General features: G+C 40.0%; 1 pseudogene; it reads right to left on the bottom strand.

Annotated features, from left to right (window-relative positions):
* The window catches only part of LOC121150355, a 198377-nt pseudogene that overhangs the window by 159269 nt on the left and 16643 nt on the right, over nucleotides 1-22465 (bottom strand).

Below are 22465 nucleotides of genomic sequence, written 5' to 3'. Positions count from 1 at the left end.
TTACTCACCTTTCCTGTCTGGATTTCCAATAACATGTTAATTTGCTCTGATCTATCGTGCTATTGAACTTTTTTAAACACAATTTTAGATTTATTAAACTGACTGCAAAACAGTAGAGATATCATTTTAGTCACTCTGCTTCTTACAATGGTAAATCTTTATAATAATTATGCAAACACTAAAACAAGAAAATTAGCCAGATATAATACCGTTGATTCTGCTACAGCCTTTATTCAGTTTTTAAAAACCAATTTCTCTATGAATGTCGCTTTTCTATTTCGGTTTCTGTGATAGGAAACCACATTGCAATTGTGCTCACGAGCCCTTCCGTCTGTGACATACTTTCCATTCTTCCTATCTGCCGGATGTCAAAAGCGTTTATTGGTCAGTGTCTCTGGGTGTATGTTTTTAATAGTTTGATTGACTTGGAGCAAGAGTGCCAGGGAGTTACCTACACTGGGAGAGCTTGATGTTGACAGACTTCATAAAGGTTGAAGTCCATGTCCATCACTTGGTTATGACAGGGTCCACTGGTTTCCTTAATTATGAACTTAATATTTTCACGTTTCCAATTAATAAATATATCCGTGGGTTATGAAGCTGTTTCACCCCTCCTCAAATGTCTATCTACTACCTTTCCATCCATGGGGAATTCTTGTCTGCAGCAGTTACTGGAGCCTCGGGGTTGCTATCTGTTATCATGGAGCTCTCTTGTTGGTGTTCTATTTCGTTCATTCTACTTTTGTTAAGTACAGTTCTTATATGCTGAAACACTATCCCCTCTGCCTTTTAAAAAATGTATTTATGCAACTGACTATTTACTTCTATTGTGTGGAACCATGGGGATTACTACGTTCTATAAACTGTAATATAAAATGATTCCCAAACGGTTCTAGTTTTGAGCAATCCTTTACATCAACACGTGTGTCCTCACAATGTACTTCCTACAGCTCTCTTACTGCTCAATGTCACAGGACGCACCAGGTCCATCTTTATGCTTCTAGTCCAGCTTTTGCGTCAATCATTTCTGCAATGCTTCCTATTTCTGTTCCTTGACGAATGGTGTTTATAAAGCACAATTGTGCCACAAGGTGTGCTCATGTCCCACGGCATACATTTAGTTTGTTCTACATGTCCTTTTACTAGCTTGTAGTCACTGCTATGTCAAAAGCTAGGTGCATGTACGCTGGCTTATTCTACAATTTTGTCTAGTATTGATTGCATCACATACCCTTGATTCTGTAACATACCCTTGATTGCATAACATACACTCACGGATTCCATCATCTTTATATTCTTGAGAATAAAGACTCTTGTGGACAATTTGTATGTCTGTTTTCAGTTCCTAACTGGAATAGTCTTGATTTTTTCCTACTAATGTGTTTAGGGTAAAGAGAAATTACTTGTCTGAAGAACAGGACTAGGAAAAAGGAACTTGTTTAGATCACATAGAACCTATTTTGTGAACTTCGTAATATTCATTTTCATATTTATAATATTCATAATAATTTTCATTTTAGCATTCCTCAGAACATACTCTTGCTTCTTAAATAAGCTTCACATACAATAAATAAATTCTTTCTAAATAATTATTTTACCTATTTCAGATATAAAAATGGATTTCTGATTCATCAGTTCTTAATAAATGTAGATTTATTATATATTTATAACTTAAGATCTCTTTTTAAATTAAAAAGAAATGCTTGTTATTACAAAGTAATGTGAGACGCACTATAAAATAAGAAATCTCATGTCATCACCAGAGATCAACTCCACAGTTTTATGTGTACACAGACACACATTTCTTTGTTTTTAACTCTTTTTTTTTATTAATTACGTTGCATTATGTGACAGTTTTATAGAGTCTGGGATTCCCCCAACTCCTCCCCGTGCCCTCCCCCCATGGTGGATACCTCCACCTTGTTGCAATACACACAAAATGAAATTGCGTTACATGTTTGCCAGCGTGTGCTGTATTATGAAATACTGCATAATATGCTCTTATAAGTAGTGCAAGAAGAGCTAAGTTTCTGGTCTCTGGTGAAATTTTCCTTAGATAATACGCAATCTTGGTTCTCCTTAATTATTCCTTGAAAAGACAATTATCTCCTGGCTTTCAGATTTACATTGAATTAAAACCAACTAGGCAGCCAAATGTAGCCTCTATTAAAATGTCAATCCCTGTTCTCTGAGGTTCAAGGTTTTCTGTGTGTGTGTGTGTTATTTTGTTTTGCTTGCTTGTTTTTTACACAGCAATACAATTCAGGAAGTCTTTTTTAAGAGAATGTAAAGGGCCTGTCTCCCAAAAACCATCTTTGAGCCAGTGGAAGTGTCAGCCAACCTTCATCTCTGAATTTTTATCATGAGAAAGCAAGGGGATGATACTTGGATTTTAGTTTATCCAGAGAATGCAAGAGAAATTTGCAATCACATCTTTCTGCTGGTTCTTTTTGCTCTGAGCAAGCTAGGATTAGAATTCTATTCTGTGATTGCTAGTTGTTATTTTCACCAGGCCCTCAGTGAACTTTTTTTCATGTGTGTGGGTCTGTGTGAGATCGCCCCCGGATCTTTGCCTGCTGAACCCTTGTGGGAGGGCACAGACACATGGCACACCGTGTCCCCAGGGGAACCCCTGATGGGTGTCTTTGCTAACCAAGATCCCTACATGGCCTTTAACTTCACTGGGGGGGTTCAAAATGATAGACATACCTATTAGCCACTCAGAATGCCGGTGCTGGGTGGAAGTAATGTAGGCATTGCCTTTCTTCCTGACCCCTTTGCCTACTCTATATAAGTCTGTCATTTTTTCAAAGAAACAGGTATCCTTCACCACCAGATTGTCTCTGCTGCAGAAGAACATTGAGATTCATTCACCCATTGATGGACTCAGGACAGGCCGGATAGAAGACCCTCAAGATCAGTCCATGGTGCCAATCACTGCTTAGAAGGATGCCAGTCCTATTGGGTTACAGCCTCACTGTATGACTTAACTTATCCTTCATTAAGACCCTAAGCATCCAAACACAATCCCACTAGGCAGTGTATCTTCATTCTGTGCATTTTGGGAGGGCAGACTACAGCCAGTCATTGTCTACTTCAGTCAAATTTCTCTTTTAATGGTCACAAGTGATGGGCACCTTCCTGCAGAAGTACCCAACTCCTTCCTCCATATAGATCTGTTAATTACAAGACCAAAAATAGAATCCAAGGGAAAGGCGAGTAGGAGTTTCACAGTAGGTCACACGTTGAGTATCCACATGGAGTACATGTGTTGTATTACCGCCCATGATCAGATTAGAAACGCTTATACTGGGCATTGGATGAGGCCATCATCCATCCTCATTGTTTGTAGCAGTATCAGCACAGAGTGTTGGTGTGAGCCAATGAAGAAAATAATACAGCTCAACATGTGTGGGGAAGAAATATTAGGTGTATTAAGGGGAGCTACTTAAAACTTATCAGTAATGACGTACACAAGTGCAGCATTCCTATAACTGCTTTATCACATTACGACATCCAAAGATGTGTGTAACCATACATGGGAGATAGAGAAGATAAAGAAACAGATAGAAGAAGATGCTCCACTAATAAAGGGCTCCAGTCTCTTGTATATGACTCCACTGAAGCCTTAGATCAGCGTTATCCACTGCTCCTTCACTCCCCAGGTGGTCACAACAGCTGGAACTAAGTCAATTCAGACAGGAGCCAGGAGCTTTTTCTGGGTCTCCCACATGGGTACAGGTCTAAAGCCTTTTGGGTCATCATCTTTTCCAGGTCACAAACAATTAGCTACATTGGAAGTAGAATATCCAGAACATGAAATGACACACATATAGGATCCCAGTGCATGCAAGGCAAGATTTTAGAAACTGAGTCATCACATTGGGCCCATAATTGTACTTCTTTACTGATTAAAATACAATAGTCCCATGTAAGTTATGTAACAACCAAATTAGGGCAATTACATCTATGTTTCACTTCAAACACTTTCCATTTCCTTGTGGTTAGCACCATCAAGATCCATCTTCAAGCTCTTTTAGAATTCATAATACACACTGTTAACTGTAGTCAGCTACGGTTTGTAATAGGACACTCGTGCTTATAGCTGTTATTTACTTATAACTTTGTCCCCAACTCTTGGGGCTTGTCACCCCTGCTTAACTGTTGTTCTATTCTCCTGTGAGATCAACTCCATTCCATGCCACAGGTGGGTGGAGTCACAGCATTTGTCTTTCTGTATTTGACTCATTTCACTTAGTGGCATGCCCTCTCAATCACCCATCTTGTAAAGTTTACTTACAATGATTCCCCCATTCATTCGTGTCATGACAGCGCCGCCTCCCTGAGCGATTGGAGCAATTTCTTCTTCTTTTGTTTAAAAGATTTCCTTATGTTTATTGAAAAGGCAGATTTACAGAGAGAGTAGAGTTCTAGAGAAAAATCTTTCATCCACTCGTTCACTCCACTCCCCAAGTGGCCCTAATGACCAGAGCTGAGACAATATGAAGCCAGTGACAAATAACTTCTTTTGGGTGTCCCAAGCAAGTGCAGGATTTCTAGGCATTGTGATCCCACTGCTTTCCTGGTCCACCAGCAGAGAGCTGGAGGGGAAATAAAGCAGCTGGTACACGAACCAGAACCCATACAAAAATCTGGCCCTTGAATACAGAGGGTTAGCCAATTGATCCATTGCAAAAGGCAGTGGAATAACTTTTTACTCTCTATGAGCCACAGTGTTTTCATCAGCATCATGTGGATAATGATACCTAAAGGGAAAGGAGAATCAGAGAAGACTCTCCAGCAAAACATACAACACTTAGCTTGTGATAAGTTATAATTATAACCACTACATATTTCTTTTTACACTTGTGGAAAGATGGTACTCTGGCTGTCATGGTGCAGAGAATGTGTTCTGATAATATATTCACACAGTTCTGCAACAGAACAAAAAAAGAACACTAACACTTGTTCCTTCTAACTGTAACATTGCACTCCTTGACCTCTCTCTTCATACTCCCCTATGCAAACTCTTCCCAGCTGCTAGCAGTGACCAGTTTCAAAACAGTCAGCATGCAAGACCATAGAAGCCGACATCCTAAAGTATGAGATAATGTCATGCAGATGGATGTACGTCTCAGCCTGATTTGATCATCACTCCATTCTAAACATGAATGGAACCATTATTTTGCATCTTATTAATATGTACAATTATAATGTGTCAATAAAGAAGAGAGAAGTCCTGCACTATATATGGGAGCTAAAATGGGATGAAGAAAGGAAGAAAATGAGTGAGGAAGGAAGGAAGAAACTTAACTTGACACTACACTTTTTGTCAAACTTTGCTTTATAGATATGTCAAAATTTGATGTAAATCACGTTACAATAGAATTAATGATTTTGTGAACTTTATAACTTCTTCACATGGGAAAAATGGGACAGTTTTTCATTTGATTATCATTTATAGCCCTTGCCTAACCTTCTCTCCTGGAATGTTTTATTTTTTAAGTTTCATCTTATACTTTACCAGATTCATTATGCCTGTAAATATGTTAAAACAAACATATAAGTAAATACTTATTTTAAGCTAAAGATTGTACTTTAAATTTACTGAGAAGCAGCATGGACAATCGCAAAAAAAAAAAACTACGTCCTTCCTGTCTTTGTTCCTATCTGTCAGGTCCAAAGGACAGAGAACTTTAACCAGGGCATGCAGTGAGTCCCCAGCCTGCACAGGAAAGGGCAGGCTGGTCGCCTTTGCAGTATGTGTCCTGAGTGCTCAAAGTATGCTGTGAAGGTCTCAGCTGCACCTGGAGATGACCATGAGCTTGCCCCCGACATCTGTTCGCCCTCCTCTGCAGGCCAGCCTCTCCGTGAGGAATCAGCTCAGGGAGTTAACCTCAGGAACTGCATGAGCAGGCACAGCTGCATCTTGCTTTTCCTTCTGTCCCTAGGCTTTCTAGTTTTCCTTCTTAAAAACAATTTGCGGGGCCCGGCGCAGTGGCGCAAGTGGTTAAAGGTCCTCGCCTTGCACGCCCGGGATCCCATATGGGCGCCGGTTCTAATCCCAGCAGCCCCGCTTCCCTTCCAGCTCCCTGCCTGTGGCCTGGGAAAGCAGTCGAGGACGGCCCAAGGCTTTGGGATCCTGCACCTGCGTGGGAGACCCGGAAGAGGCTCCTGGCTTCGGATCGGCATAGTATCGGCCCATTGCGCTCACTTGGGGAGTGAATCATCGGACGGAAGATCTTCCTCTCTGTCTCTCCTCTCTGTATATCTGCCTTTCCAATGAAAAAATAATAAAAATAAATCTTTAAAAAAAAAAAAAAAACAATTTGCGGGCCCGGAGTGATTGTGTAGTGGTTAAGGTCCTCGCCTTGCAATCCCAGGATCCCACATGGGTGCCAGTTCTAATCCTGGCAGCCCCGCTTCCCTTCCAGGTCCCTGCTTGTGGCCTGCGAAAGCAGTCGAGGACGGCCCAAAGCTTTGGCACCCTGCACCCATGTGGGAGACCTGGAAGAAGCTCCAGGTTCCTGGCTTCAGATTGGCTCAGCTCCAGCCCTTGCAGCTGCTTGGGGATTGAACCAACAGACGGAAGATCTTCTCTGTCTCTCCTCCTTTCTGTATAACTGAATTTCCAATAAAAATAAACGAATCTTTAAAAAGAAAAAACAATTTGCTTGCCAGGAGCATTGGTCCCAAACTCTCCTAAGCTCTGAACATAATTTTGTATTCAGAATATTTTAATTTTATCCAACACTGTATATTATAAAAATCTACTTCTCCCTAGATATTGCGCTGCAAAAGCAATGCCAGTACATTCCTGCAGAAAGGTATGTAAATTTTATATATTTTTATATGAACTTGCTCTTCACTCACTCAATCAAATTTGACAAATGAGTACAAAAGCAAGAGCTGAAGCCCTAAATATTAATGTTTTCTCTTCCTGATATATCGCATGCATATTTGCTCTTCATAATTAAATGGCATGTCGGGAGAAGTACAATATCCCAAAGAAATCCTGACAGTTTTTCTGATTCTACCAATGGCTCATGTGGTTGTCGGTCACACAGCACAATTAATTAATTTCGTATTAGAAATGTTAAACATTGGGATTGGAGATTAATCATCATGACACTAAGTGTGGAGATTTGAATTTTGACTGCTAAATTTTCACACTACACAGATTCAGCAGTTATTCCCTTCCAACTAAGCTTCTGAGAATGATGCACTTTGTTCAAGATTAAATCACATTGTGTTAGGAAAAAATCACCCAGTTTCCCAAACATGCTTTGGACATGGTGATCACACATAACTCAAGCCATCTTTCCCCATGCGGCATCATACCCCAGACATGAGCAGATGATGGCTAAAACTTACACATCTTAAAGTATATTTCACTATAAAAACCCAGAGGGATAGATCAGATAATGTGCGTTTTCTAATGATAATGAGAACAGTAAATAATTTCCAAGCCTTTGCAATATGATCATTTATCTTCCCGATACAATAAACCCGTACTATGTTTTACCTAGCAAAAGCGTATGCAGTTTCTCTTCTATGGGAATGTTTTTTGGAAGAGGCAAATGAGATGCTGTCCTTTCATCATTCCTGGGTAAGCACACAGAAGGCAAAGTATTGCCTGTCGGTTGAATCCCCAGTGGCCGACGGAGGAGTTTTATTGCGTGACTCATCTGCACTTGCAGACTCAAGCATTAATAAGTAAAGATGCAAAGCATGCTATAAATTCTTAGCGAAGGAGTTAAAGGAAGGACACCATTCCATCAGTCACATTTGCTCATCCCTAGACCTGCACAGAGGAAGCGACAGTGAAATATTTGTCGTACACAGGAGGCGAAGGGATATATTGACCAAATTCTACACAAGATGCACATCAGGAAATCTTTTGACAAATGCACCAAAGAAAATGAGATGTTATACTCCAGAGAACTTTACATAAATCATGCTAAGGGTTGCCCAGCCTTTTTTAATTGGAGGAAAAATTTAACACACAGTGCCAAAAGCTAGAAAAAACAGTTTCTAAAGTCAGCAGAGCAACTGGTAATGCATCTGTGAGTGTCAAGGGATTGATTTCATCCACCCAGCCCTTCCAGTTTCTAGTAACGTCCATTTCTAATGATGCAGACTAGAAAACAGATTAGCATACATGCTGTTTTTTGCTATCGCAGTGCAAGACATCGCAAGCATCTTTTCAATTACAGATAAAACTAATATCAGTGGCAACTGGTGGGTTGAAATCTTACGACCTAAGAGGCTTAGTGAATAAAGCCAAATGCAGCTGTATTTATGGTGCAATATGTTAGCTTGAGGAAGCACGGTTTGTACAAGATTAAGCACTGTGCTTAATATTATTAAGCTAATGAAGCCTGACTTTGGAGCCCTAGAGGCTGAACTCATAAGCATAACCTTTGGCAGGGACAGAAAGAAGGCTGGCACTACTAGTTATCGGGGGACCTTCTATTTGCCAACTTATGGCTGCTGGACCATTTGCGTTGGCATTTGATTTTGTGCTGACCCCAAACTCCCTGACTACCTCCATCCTCTTCACCATTTCTGTGCTGCAAGTGGAAACTTAAAGGCCCATTAATTTTGTGTACCCTGGTAAGAGCTACTGGTGCCTAAGACAGCTCTCCAATTTCTAGATCAGCCCTCTCTCACCTACAGAAGCCATATTGTACACACATGGTGAAGGTGCTAAGTACTTGTCAGGATCATTTATTCACAAAGTAGCTTCCTTCCTTCATTGTTAAACCTTGCCAAAGGGGGCCTGGCATGGTAGCCTAGTGGCTAAAGTCCTCACCTTGCACAAACTGTGATTCCCTATGGGCACCGACTCAAATCCCAGCGGCCACGTTTCCCATCCAGTTTCCTACGTATGGCCTGAAAAAACAGTTGACGACAGCCCAAACCATGGGACCCTACACCCACATGGGCAACCTGGAAGAGGCTCCGGGCTCCTGACTTCAGATTAACGCAGCTCCAGCTGTTGTGGCCACTTTCAGAGTGAATCACCCAGATGGAAGATCTTCCTCCCTGTCTATCCTCCTCTCTCTGTATCTGACTTTACAATAAAAATAAATCTTAAAAAGAAAAAAAAAACTTGCCAAAGGTCCTCTGTTTCCCCACACTTGATTCAGTCTTTCTTAGGCATTTCCCTCTTTGTATTCTCTTTTCTTCCTGTTTGAATACTTCTAGAAATCACCAGAACAGTCACCCTTTTCAGTGGAACTCCTTGAAAAGTGGTAATGAGTTAGGACAGAGGTTATGTCAATGACTTCTTTGGTGATTGGCACCCCGTGACCAGGAGTGTGGTCAGTGGAACATTGCTGATATATTTGTACCATGCATAGATTCCTGCCACCTATTGGTCTCCTAGTGGAGGCAGTAGGTTAAACTCTCATTGAGAAATGAAGCAAAGAAGTGCTGGGAAGCTGTGTAAGCTGGGTTGGAAAGACCAGCATCGCTTAGGAGAAAAGTGTCATTCTTCACCGTTCCTGTGTCTAGGTGCAGAGGAGATGACCATTCTGTTCCAAAAAAAAGCACACAAAAGAAGCCTATTACCTTTTATCAAATAAATTAAATCCTCAATGAGTTTGCTTGTTATTAATCCCTTGGTGAGAAGGACCCTTGGGTCCTTTGTTAATATATCACTTATGGCTGAGACCAGTGACAGAGCATCTCCCATAAGGTATGTGTTAGTGACATCTAGCCATATTGAAAATAGTACTTAGAAGTAATGGGGATTGGCAGATTAATAGCTGCTGTGTCTGTTATATCAGTTTGCACTCAGATACGTGGGTATTTTACCAATACCTCCAACTTTAGCAGGTGAAACTTGTCCTAGGAAAACCTGCCATGCTTTCTGTGCATTCTCTGTGTTAGCAATGCAGGAGACTCATTATATTTGCGGAAGCTGCTTCTATCTGTTTACTAGTTACTCACTGATCTGATTTATAATTTCATATTACACTGCTTTGACAAGGTGTCCCGTCCCATCCAAGCTCTAGTGGGTTGGATTTTGAATAGTTCCCAGCAGTCTTGATGAGCACAGTGAAGCTGAGATTTGTACTTGTGTAATCTGTTGCTGCTTCCTGAAATCTATCAGTTGGGAAACCCCTCTTGGATGAAATATGCATCCCTGCAGCTACATGCACAGCAATTTTCCTCTTATGTGAGAGCAAGCCTCAATAGCTGCTGTTTGTGACAGCCAAGAAGGAAGGAGACGTCACTGTAGAAATAGCATCTTGCTTGGTACCCCCCGCATAAGAAACACCATTATGAAGCACAGAAAGTGGCACACGGCAGTTAGTCATGGGACCATCACCTGGGACGAGGACTTCTGCAGACTCCCACATGGATGTTGTGAGGTCAGCTGCACTGAGTGCATGGTCAAGGGTGTGAGCACGTGGAAATGCCATTGCTGCTGCCACCACCATGCTTTCATTAGCAAAATCACTCTTGATATTTTTACAGCAACTGTAGTCTCTGCCTCATTTCAAAGTTCACTTTCTTTTGGAGAGACAAATAAAAAGCAATCCCGACAAAATATATCTGCTTCCTAATCGGGAAATGATGAGACAATTAGTTAAACTGGGAATAAACAGTACTGCGAGATTGGCTAAGGACACATTTGCTGCAGAAGGAGTTGGCATAGGGAGCTGTATCCGTATTTTAGAGTCTGCTGCTGTTGAATGAACCCTAATGGGGAACTCACTGCCTCTCATTACCAACTCACCAGATGGATGTTAGTATTGAGTCACAATCCTTCTTAGAGTGAATATTCCATTTTCTGAACTTCCAGAGTACTTTTTGATTCTTTACTGTAAAATTTAAATGTAATGCTTCAGAAAATGGGCAAATAAAAACTTGCAATAGCTTCTTAGGGTAGCTCTAAAGCCGTTCGTTAAGTTTTATTAAATGTGGATACATGCACTCACAATGCGTTCACATGCATTTAAGCTTATTCAAGTACATTTCGTGTCAAGTCATCACATTGGCGATAGGAAGGATGGCAGGTCTTAAAAAGGGAGGCATGTGAAGGCTCATCTGCTGAAATGCTGCTTTTTGCCTGTTGGATGTCTTTGAAGTAGGGATGGAGGACATCACAGGCTGACATGTTCTTGGAGTATTACAAATCAACAAGAAGGCCCATTTCTTCACAATACACAGTATAAAAGTGGCCCTGATTTTGATTTGTAACTTTAAATACACATTACTGTTGCATAGTCTGTAAATAACAAAAAGTTAAAAAAAAATGATGCTTTATGTCCAAAACAATCAAAGGAGCCTAAAATATTATTTTGCCATTGTCCGGCCTTTTGCCCCAAAGCAGCCCTGTAACCTACCTAAGTAATGTGTTCAAAACCTTCCAAATGAACTGTAACAAGATCTTTTCCCCAGCACTGCTCCCAGTCCAATAATTACGGCTTTGAAATGCCTATAGGATCACCTCTGGTCATTTACCGAGTGCATATTCCAGGGGCATGATCTTGTGGCTAATCTTTGAAGAGAATGAATTCATGAAGAATGGCATCATTTCCCCTTCAGATAGGTCTGGAACATGTTCTCCGGGTCAGCTCACTTATCACTCAAAGGTGACGTGCAGCCACCCATTCATACTACCTGTTCTGTTGTGGGTGTTTCCTTTACACCAGGTCACTTGCATGGGTCCCATTCCCACCTGAATTCTGCCATTTAGCTGCCCATAGGAATATTGGCACTCTGAGAAGGCAGCACTAATGAGCTATGGGAAAAAGACAATTCCAGGAAACTGATTCCATGCATTGATTCCATGCATCGCTTGCATGGCTTTCAAGTCAAGTTTATCATTATGCAAAAAATAATTGTAGAAAAAGTTTCAGTTTTATCACTGCGTAATAAGAGTTACAGGCCAGGTAACAAATTACTGTTGAGCATCTACTTTCTATAAAGCAAAAGGAGAAAGAAGCAAAACTCAGATTGGACATGGTTTCCTAGAACTCTCGTTCATTTTACAGACTAGACCCTCCAAATAATATCTGCCAGAAAGGATTATGAGCATGAAAAAGTTCAGAAAAGAAGTGTTCCATGTTCTGAGCCATGACTTAACATTTTGGAAAAGAGCCCAGACGAGCAAGAAGTCACTTATCCCTGGATTAATTGAATCAAGAGAATTGCGACTGGGGCCTGGGGTTAGATTCAAACTGGGTTGTAAAAGGCGAGAAAAACACTCCAGAGTTGAGAGTTGGAGAACTGGGGAACAAGGAAAGATGTCAGGAAAACTTAAGATGAAGGTGTTACAACAATCATAGCGTTTGTGATAACGAAGCATGAAAATGCTCAAACAGCAGTGACATTGTGCTGGGTGTACTAGGAAGATGAGAGGTTGTGCATAAACTGTCTGTGAAGCCAAGAGGTTCAGACTCCAATAAAACAGTTCAGCTTTCTATGGAGTCCTAGGAGATGTCAGGAACCCATGTATGTGTTTCCAAGAATTTCCACAAAACATCATCATCATACTGAAGGCTCAAAACTTACAAATGTGCCCTCTCATAGTTCCAGAGTGCAGAAGTCCAGCATGGATGTTTAAGCAGGACCTGGGCTTTCAGAAAGATCTAGTTAAGAACCCTACCATGTTTCTTCCGAGCTTTTCTTGTCTCCTGGTCATGGGTAGCTTTCTACTTTGTAGATGCATTGCCACTCCAGTCTCTGCATCCTTCTTTATTCTAGTTTGCCTGCATGTCTGTGTCTTCCCTCCTGTTCGGATAAAAGCAACAAGTGCTGGGCTTAGTTTCTGCCAAGATTCCATGATCGGTGTCAGTTTGAGATCTTCACTCAGCAAAGATCACTGTCTCAATAAAGTCACAATCTGAGATTCTGCTTCGTATGAATGCAGTGTGGATGTTCTCCAAAGCAATTCAAATCTATCTATGCACAAGTTAAAAATGTGTTTTTGGACATATCTACTGTATCTTTTCCTAACACCTGTGGCAATCCAAGCTTATGCTTGCGTGGGAAGCTTTGCTAGATAATTATTTTACTTAGTGGAAGGAGGTTGAAGAATCCATGCTAGGAGTACAACAAATAGGGAAAACTGCTTATGCCTTTGGCAATCAAGGCCACCATTTACTGAACTGATTTGAAATAACTTGCTTTGTGTTCACTCTGAAATGACTGCCTAATGGTTCTGCCACAAAATCATGTTCCAAATATGTATATAAATAGTCACTGTGAGTCTGGACCTATAACAATATCCAACACAACATCCATCTTCAAGCAAGTCCCAAGATTCTATTTGAAAGTTATACTCAAAAGAGTCACCTGGGAATAGATTTCAATGAAGCATGAATCTTAAACCAGACTTGTTGCCAAATTTCAACCCCGTAGGTGACTGTCTTGTGCCCAGACCCATATATGTTCTCCATTGTGCCTCTCATTCACCATGAACACTGACATAAAAACAGATGCTTCTTCCGTGCTGGGAGTTAAGAGAGAAGCATCACGTTGCATGGGAAATGTTGACTTCATGTGGAATCCCAGAGAGCCCCAGTCTCTCTCTCACAGTAACCTGAATTCCATGACCTTGGAACCTGCAATGGTCCATTGTCAAGGAAAATATAACTGGGTGCGTGAGCATGGTTACTTGAAAGTACTTGGGATTGTACACTCCATGACAGAACGGTGCCTTGGGGATAATTACAGTCTTCTTGGAAGCTTACCTTTCTCTAAATAATTGTATATTTTGGTATTTCTCATACTTTAGGAATATTAAGAGCCAACGTAACTCAGCTCAGTACGTTCTTGCCTCACTGTAATAAAGGCTTAATAAATATATTTTTTAAAGATTTATTTTTTTTTTATTGGAAAGTCAGATATACAAAGAGCAGGAAAGACAGAGAGGAAGTTCTTTTGTCTGTAGATTCACTCCCCAAGTGACCACGATGGGGGGGGAGCTGTGCCAATCCGAAGCCAGGAGCCAGGAATTTCTTCTTGGCCTCCCACATTGGTACAGAGTCCCAAGGCCTTGGGCTGTCCTTGACTGCATTCCCAGGCCACAAACAGGGAGCTGGGTGGGAAGCAGGACTGCCAGGATTAGAACTGGCGCCTATATGGGATCCTGGTGCATGCAAGGCAAGTACTTTAGTGCTAGGACACCTCACTTGGCCCGGCTTAATAAGTATTTATTTAATCTATGTGGGTCACGGATGGAAAATGCTGCTCATGATTCAAAAGTAGCAGAGAATCCAGGCTTGGATTTGACAAAAATCCAAAGTTCATTTTCCAAATCCCTCCAGAAAGGAGAGTTTACTTAAGTACTTTTGAATTAAAGTGATTTCAAATGAACGAATACAATGCTGATACAGTTTAAATCAAAATCACTTCCTCCCATATTATCTCCTCATCTATCCACAGAGTCAAGTTACAGGTTCATGGCAGAATGGCATCTATTTTTACATAAACAAAGGCCATTTTAAATGAAACACAATTAATTCAAAATCCTTTTTACTCCATCCACCGGCCACTGTCACAAGTCATATCTAACTATTTATAAAATGCGTACTTTCCTTTTCTTTCTTTGTTCTTATTTGAATAAGGAAATGAAACAAGGAACTGGGCAATGGAGCAAGACACTCCACAAATTTTCAGTAAGACCCTTCATTACGGGTCACATAGTTTAGAAAAAGAATTACAGTCGTCTTGAAGAATTGTGATTGCCCCATTTTAAACCAAAGCAGCTGCCCTCTCTATAGTTAAATAGCCAGGCTTTTGTCTATTGTGACTGTGCATCGTGTGGTGAGAAGGGCAAAGGTTTTAAGTTTCCATGCCTCTCTTCTAAATCTCAGCCCCAGTTCTCAAGGTAGAGCAGACAGGGCTCATGATTAATTCCAGTGCTTCTTATTGTTTGATTGTTCAGTAAAAATAATCTCTTTTGCGGGAGTTCATAAATTGGGACAAAAAAGTTACTTAAGGTAGACACTCAAAATCTGTTGCCAGTATTATTGTTTTTAAAGTGAGAAAAGTAGATTCATGCAAAAACAAAACACAAGCAAATGAAGCAAGCCATTGCACAAAACTTCAATTGCAATATCACCAATTAGTGCCAGTGTTTCATGGGTGGAACAAACCTCACATTGTCTTACAAACATGAGTATCAGGTAGGAAGGGATTATCTCATGAATTTCTCTGGCCTTATTGACAAGACTGATGTCATCTCATGGGCAAACATTCTCAGTTTGATTGCTGTGTTTATGCTGTGATCTGCAGTTACTGGCCTCCACGGGCAGCCAGCGTCCATGAGGACAGACAGAAAACATGCTATTTTCTCTGTGTGCTTTCTGTACTACATTAGGGTTTTGGAAACTAGTGACACAAGCTCAAAGCGACTTTGAATAATTTATATATCATTGTAATTTAGTGTCTGGTTGTAATGGCAAGACTTTACTACAGAATCAATAAAACAAAATTATGTGTCCTTTAGTTACTATGAGTAAGGCTACAAAATAAAATATCGTAATTTATATTTAATAAGACAATATTGTATAATATGCTGAAATGTAAATGTATATCCTCATGTGCATAACTGTAGAACACATATTATTTAAATCTATATACTAGCATGTTTAAATCTAATTACATACAATTTAGACATATCGGGGCAGGTGTTGTGCACAGAGGTTAAAATATCAGTTAAGACTCCTATGTCTCACATCTAAGTGATAGGATTTATATCCCCAATCCACTCGTGATTCCAGCTTCTGCTGATATTGATCCTGGGAGGCAACAGTAAGAACTCAAATAGTTGAGGTATGGCATCCACATGTGAGGGAGGCCTGTGATGAGATTCAGACCTCTGACTTGGGTCTGGCCTAGCCATGGCTATTGGAGATATTGCGGGAGTCACATAGTACATAGAAGAGCTCTATTTTTTCTCTCTCTTTCTCTTTCCTTTTCTCTTTCTCAGTATCCCCCTCCCGCATTCCAGCCCTCCCTTCAAATAAAACTGAATAGTATTTTCAATGCATATGTGAACTCCAAGATAATGTACATATTCTATCTTAAAAAGTTGAAGCTCATTTTCAATGTTTCACTTGAATTTTTGTCCTTAAATAAAACCGTTTGTAAAGTTTCATATTTTCAACAGCGGAAAAAAAAAGATTTACAAGATATTCTCTTGCTTTTGCAAATGTAAGAAACAGAATTTTTTAACCATGCATTAATGTTTTTAAATGTCTTTACAATGTTATAGGTCTGAAAACACAGCCTTTTATAGGATACACTGGCATCCTATTACATGAAATTGACTAAGCCATTTGTTAAGCTGTCATTTAATTGTCTCACTAATTATTAATGAAGTGAAAAATCTATTCCGGAAAGATAACTCAGCAAATCATGTGGAAGAAAGGAAAGGCATATAAAGATATCATTAACATTAGCATCACTATGCAAAAAATGACATAGCCCTGGAGTCTTTGCAACTATTTGTTTGTTGAAAAGTCAAAGGGCTGAGTCAGGCTGAAGCTTCATCCTAGTGTCCTTGTTGAATCCAGAGAAGCAAGAAGTTGGGCCATGCTGCTGCTTTCCAAGGCGTATTAACAGGAAATGGACTGGAACTGGATCAGCCATGATTGCTGCCACTATCCCAGTGCAGGACCTGAGTCTTCTTGAGCAGGTGTTTGTTTGGTTTGTTTGTTTGTTTGGGTTTGGTTGCTTTTTTCCATATATGACATAGAGAGAAACTGATTCATAGAGAGGTCTGGTTCAGTGAGGTAGAGGGAGCTGGTTTCAACACACAGACCAGGAAGCAACTTCATTATTTTTTTTAATATAAGTTGTACAGGCAGGCCCTGTTGAATGCAAGGAGGTCAAATACCTGATCTACAAGCAGAATTTGGCTGGCAAACATATCATCCTACCTTAAGTAACAAGGAGGTTCAGGGTATTCCTCCCAAGCCTCCTTTATACGTCTACACTGTGTTCCAGACAATGTCTGAAAGCACTGTAGCTTCTGCACCAAGGTGCAGAAGACTGGAGAAGAGGACTAGGTAATGGAAGCATTAGGGAGGAGAGGGCCTGTCTCAGAGGGCCTGGATGCGGGACGCAGCTGTCTGCACCCATTCAGCATTTTCCTGTCCCTTGCACTCAGATTCCTACACACCCACACACACACACACACACACACACACACACACACACACACACACACACACACGCACACACGTGAACTGAGCTGTCTGGAGAAGCACGGTGTTAACCCATCCATGCTTGCGAGCTTGATCCTTAGGTTACACATTGTTTCCATTGTGCAATCCCTACTCTCAGTTATGTTAAGGTGCCATTGAAGGGCATGGATAGGGCCAAGATGGAACTGAATCAAAGTAACTGATGGAAATTAAATTCATGTCACTCTCCTGACAGCTTGGGCACTTTGCGCTCTCCTCCTGCCCATCTGTGCATCTTTCTGGCAGGGTGCCCCTTCCCGTGCATTCATCTTCCCTCTGACGCAGGGAGGCCCCCTAAGTCACTGCATGGGGAATTAGCTCATAGAGGCTGGATACCCGATTTCACAGTCAAATAGGATGGAATGTCAGGGGTGCTCAGTTCACTGTGACAGGTTTTGGTGAGTTTCACAAAAATAAATAAATAAAATAAAACCCACCTAGGATGCACAGATCAAATAAAACCAGCCTGGAAGTGGGCATTTATTCTACGATTGGGAAAACTGCACAATGTGCCAGAGTCCCTTATGTGATGCCTACCTCCAGCTCCCAACGTTAGGTTCTTGTTAACGTGGATATAGGAAAACAGCAGCAATGGATCAAGCAGCTGGATGCCTGCCACTGGTAGCAGGGGCCCAAGTATTTGGACTATTTTCTGCTGTTTCCCAAATGTATTAAGAGGCCTGAGTTAGAAGCAGAGCATCCAGCACTCAAATTGGTGAACCCTTATGGCATCCTGGCATCACAGGTGCTAGCCAATTCTGCTAATTCTTCAAGTCAGTAAGATTATGGGTTGCTATTAAAATTTTATTTGAGGCTACAAATTAGGACTGTGGACTAAACATTATCAGAACAGGAAACTTACACAATAATGCCATGATCTTCTTGCTTACATTTATGCATCTTTTTAATTATTCTATAGTGCCTTTCAGTATTTGATTTTATATTTTCAGGTAATAGATACTTGGATGTTCTTAAACATTTGTAGATATGAAGAAATACAGAATCTTATATTAGGACTAGACAAGGATCATACAGAAGCAACACAAAATCTAGGACAACAAAAGATTAAAAGTGTGCAGTAGTACAAAACTTCATTTGTTCAGATATTCCCGCAAATCAAAACATATTTTCAAATATAGCATCCAAGACAAGAAGACCTACTGAAGAGTGGCAGAAGCCTACTAATTACCGTGCTGTGTCTTACTCCTTATTATCTATTGTGATCCTTTACACGTAAATGAAATGAAGACTGTCTTTGAGTTATGCTTTCATTATTTTGATACTTAGATGTCGCTTTGCCTCACTGCCAAATCTAAAGTCTTTCAGCCAGACTGGTGTCGACTGAACACCTCAGGTACAGACCCACACTCTACACCCAGAATCTTCCTCTAGCTCTGATGCTTGCTCACAGGACACAAGATGACTGTTATTACTGAGCCCGCCAGAGTCACTATCTTTAATTAGTAACACTAGGAGCCCTCATTTTTCCACTTAGCATGCAGATAATAATAGTAATAATAACCTTATTTATCTTTTATGTTGCCCTCACAGGAAGCATAAAATAAGACTTTGAGAGCTGCGAGAGTCAATATCCTCCCGGTATCTCAGCAGGGGCATCACTTGCATTGTAAGTTGGTGGTGATCTCAGACCTAATTATGTGCAGCATAAACAGAATCAACTCTAGTTGACACATACTTCTCAGAGTGAATCCCAGCAGTACTTGAATTTTGGTTTTTGTTTTGTCTTTTATAAATGAATTAAATTACTTAGTCTACTTAGGTTAGGTGTTTCAGAAATCATACAGAAGGTAGCTAGCTAAGTGCCCCAAGAAATGGTAAGCTGGCATATTCTTGCTTTTGAGAATAGCTCCCTTATGGATCATATAAGCTTGGACCCTCATTATGGCTAATAAATAGCAGGAGTCTGAGCCTCCATCAGTTTTTGAAAATTGTCCACAGCATTTCTCTGATTGATCACAGTGACAGGCCAACATGTTTATCTATCTATGTTGATACAAAAGGGGCTTTGATGTTGTGTCTAAGGGACAGGCTGTTTGTGGTTTTGTGTTGATCATATTTGAGTTCCTGAGAAGCATTTTAGAGCCCCATCCTAGGATGCTAGAGTTAGGGATGATGGATGAATCCCAAGGCCTGCACCTAGCTATGCACTTGTCCACTAGGTTAGCCAGTTGATACTTAACAACAGAGTTGATGGTGAAAATAAATAAATAAGTGTAAGCACTGGGATTGCAAGCTTAGGAAGACAGGATTTTACATTAAAGTTACTAGGGATGGGGATAGGTTATGTGTTGGCAGAGATAAGTCACAATTAAAGATGTATCACCCCATCCATATTAGAGCTCCAATTCAAGTCCCGCCTACTTTGCCTTGCATCCTGCTGTCTGCTAACACAGTGAGAAGTAGTGATCCAGGTTTTGCCTGTCACTCAAAAGAAGGACAGGCATGGATTTCTGGTGTGGCCGTGTCCTGCCTGTTGAGGGGAAACTTGTGGAGTAAATAAGAGGCTGGATCTCTCTCCTTCTCTTCTTTGCTCACTTCCACTCTCACTCGTTACATTGCTTTCTCATTTGTTGCTGTGCCTTTCAGGTGGGCAATCTCATCCAGAGCACAGTCTGGTGAAAGTGACAAGCCTGTTTTACCCACTGTTCTGATGCATTTGTAAAACAGCCTAAGGATTTTGTTTGTTTCTTTGTTTCCTTACTTTTCATTTTTATTAGAAAGTTTGATTTTCAGTAAGAAGGAAAGACAGAAAGAAATATGTTCTATCCACTGCTCATTCCCCAATGCAAACAAACATCTGAAAACAAACAAAAAAAAATATTTGGGGATATAAGATGGAGATAAAAAAATGAACAGACCATCAAAGCCTATTATTAAAATGAAGAAAAACCAAAGATATTAGTGCCTAGCAACACCAGAAACCTAGAATAAATATGGCAGTAGCAATATTCTAAAGATTGAGTTATCCACTCTTACTGCTAATAGACCTATGAAAAATGTGCAGTCTCCGTGGCGATCAGAAAATGCAAATGAAAAGCACAATGAGGTTCCACCAAACTCTGGTGAGATTGGCCTACATTCAAAACTCTACTGACAGCATCTGCCAGCGTGGATGAAGGCAGAAAGGCACCGTCCTTCACCGTTGGTAGTACAAACACTATGGAAATCAGTATGTGGAGTACTAAAAGAACTGCAAATTGATCTACAGTATGACCCAGCTATCCCACTGCTGGAAAGATATTAAAAGGAAAAGAAATTTGCATATGAGAATGTCACCTGTACTCCTATATTTACAGCAGCACAATGTATAATAACAAAGACATGGAAACAACTCAGATGCTCATCAGAAGAGGAGTGAATGAAGAAATGCTGGTACATCTACTCCATGGAATGCTACTCAACCACTTAAAAAATGAAATTTTACTATTTGCAACCCAATGGTCCAAATAAGAGATGCTTATTCTCACTGAAATAAGTCAATGCCAAAAGGACAAATATTATATATTCTCTTTGAATTAAGGCAACCTTCATGCAAAAACACAAGGTCAACAGATGTAAAATATAGCCATCTAGAGGAACAGTATAATGGAGACTGATATATTGAGATGGGAGAGGCACTGCGGTGTGCATCTCTGTTTCCAAATCAAAGATGGACTCCCAATAAAATTTTTCAACATGTCTTGACAATAATAGGATGGTAGACTCTGCCACTGTCCATATCTGAAAAGTCAGGAAACATTTAAATAGCACAATGATGGAATTATGACTGTTTTTGTAGGACTGTGCTATTGTAATCATATAGAGGAAATTAGCAGGGGGTAGGTTCACAGAGGGGGAACCCCAGAGACTATGGAGCTATATCCTAAAATCTCTTTTCTTTCTTTCTTTCTTTCTTTCTTTCTTTCTTTCTTTCTTTCTTTCTTTCTTTCTTTCTTTCTTTCTTTCTTTTTCTTTCTTTCTTTCTTTCTTTTTCTTTCTTTCTTTCTTTCTTTCTTTCTTTCTTTCTTTCTTTCTTTCTTTCTTTCTTTCTTTCTTTCTCTCTTTCTTTCTTTCCTTTCTTTCCCTTCTTTCCCTTCTTTCCCTTCTTTCCCTTCTTCTTTCTCTCTCTTCTAAGAAGAAAAATAATAGTTGATCTAAAATATTTTTCCCCAAAGAAGCCAGGTGAATTTTCTGTCTTGTTTCCTTTTCCCACTGGATAATACAAAGGAAGCCTTGGGAGCTTGGTGTGGGGGAAGGGGAGGAATGAGAAAAGGAAGGATTTGGTCACAACTTGGAAAAATCTTCACTCCGAAACAGAAGATTATCTACGCTGATAGCATAATTCAACATTTTAAATGATCACTTTCACCATTCTTTAAAGGTAGTTCTAAAGCTTTAGCCAGACACTTTAGGCATGAAAAGGCAATCAAAGAGTTAGAAACAACTTGTAAGATCAGTCCCCTTCACAATCACTATAAATAAATTAAAATATATCGAAATAAATCTGGCCAAGTATTTGAGGGAGCTCCATTATGAAAAGTATGAAACACTTCAGAAATGAATAGAAGAAGATGCAAAAAATAGGGGGAAAAATCTTCCAAATTGATTTGTTGGAAATATTTAATATCATCAGATTCTGTATTTTAACAAAAGTAATTTACAGAATCAATGTGACACCAATCAAGATTCAGTGATCAACATCTAAACCAGTATCACAACATTCTTCTTGAAGTGAAAAATAAAATGCTAAAATTCATAATGAAACACAAATGACTATAAATGATAAAGCAATCTTAACAACAATAGCAGTGGCAAAACAAAAAATGGCTGGGCAATCAAGCAACAATCTTCAAGAGTCATCACAGAGAGTTATAATATTTTAACCCTTCCAGGTGGTTTCTTTCCCATGCCAGGATTCACAAACTAGGAAACTCTGTTCAACTGACATAATTGAAGTGGTTGGGCTGTGGCAACATATTTAAACTATCTGACATTTAATTAAACAAGCAACTAAATCAATAAATAAACACATACAATCTCTTTAAGTGACTTAGTGGTGTACCATAATCCTTAAAAGAGTTCATAGATCATGAACTTGAAACCTAATGCTTACTTGTTAATGAACATGGTAAGAACTTCTTGAATTTTTTTCAGATTGTGTGGATGAGAGAACTGAGACTCATTCCACAAATTACCCCGGTTTTCAGGGAAGAAAACACATATTTTTTTCAGGAGACATCCTAGCTTCCTGG

Source organism: Ochotona curzoniae, unplaced genomic scaffold, assembly GCF_017591425.1.
Source record: "Ochotona curzoniae isolate NIBS_2020 unplaced genomic scaffold, NIBS_Ocur_1.0 scaffold_4953, whole genome shotgun sequence".
NCBI lineage: Eukaryota > Metazoa > Chordata > Mammalia > Lagomorpha > Ochotonidae > Ochotona > Ochotona curzoniae.
This window is presented reverse-complemented; position numbering and strand designations above follow the sequence as displayed.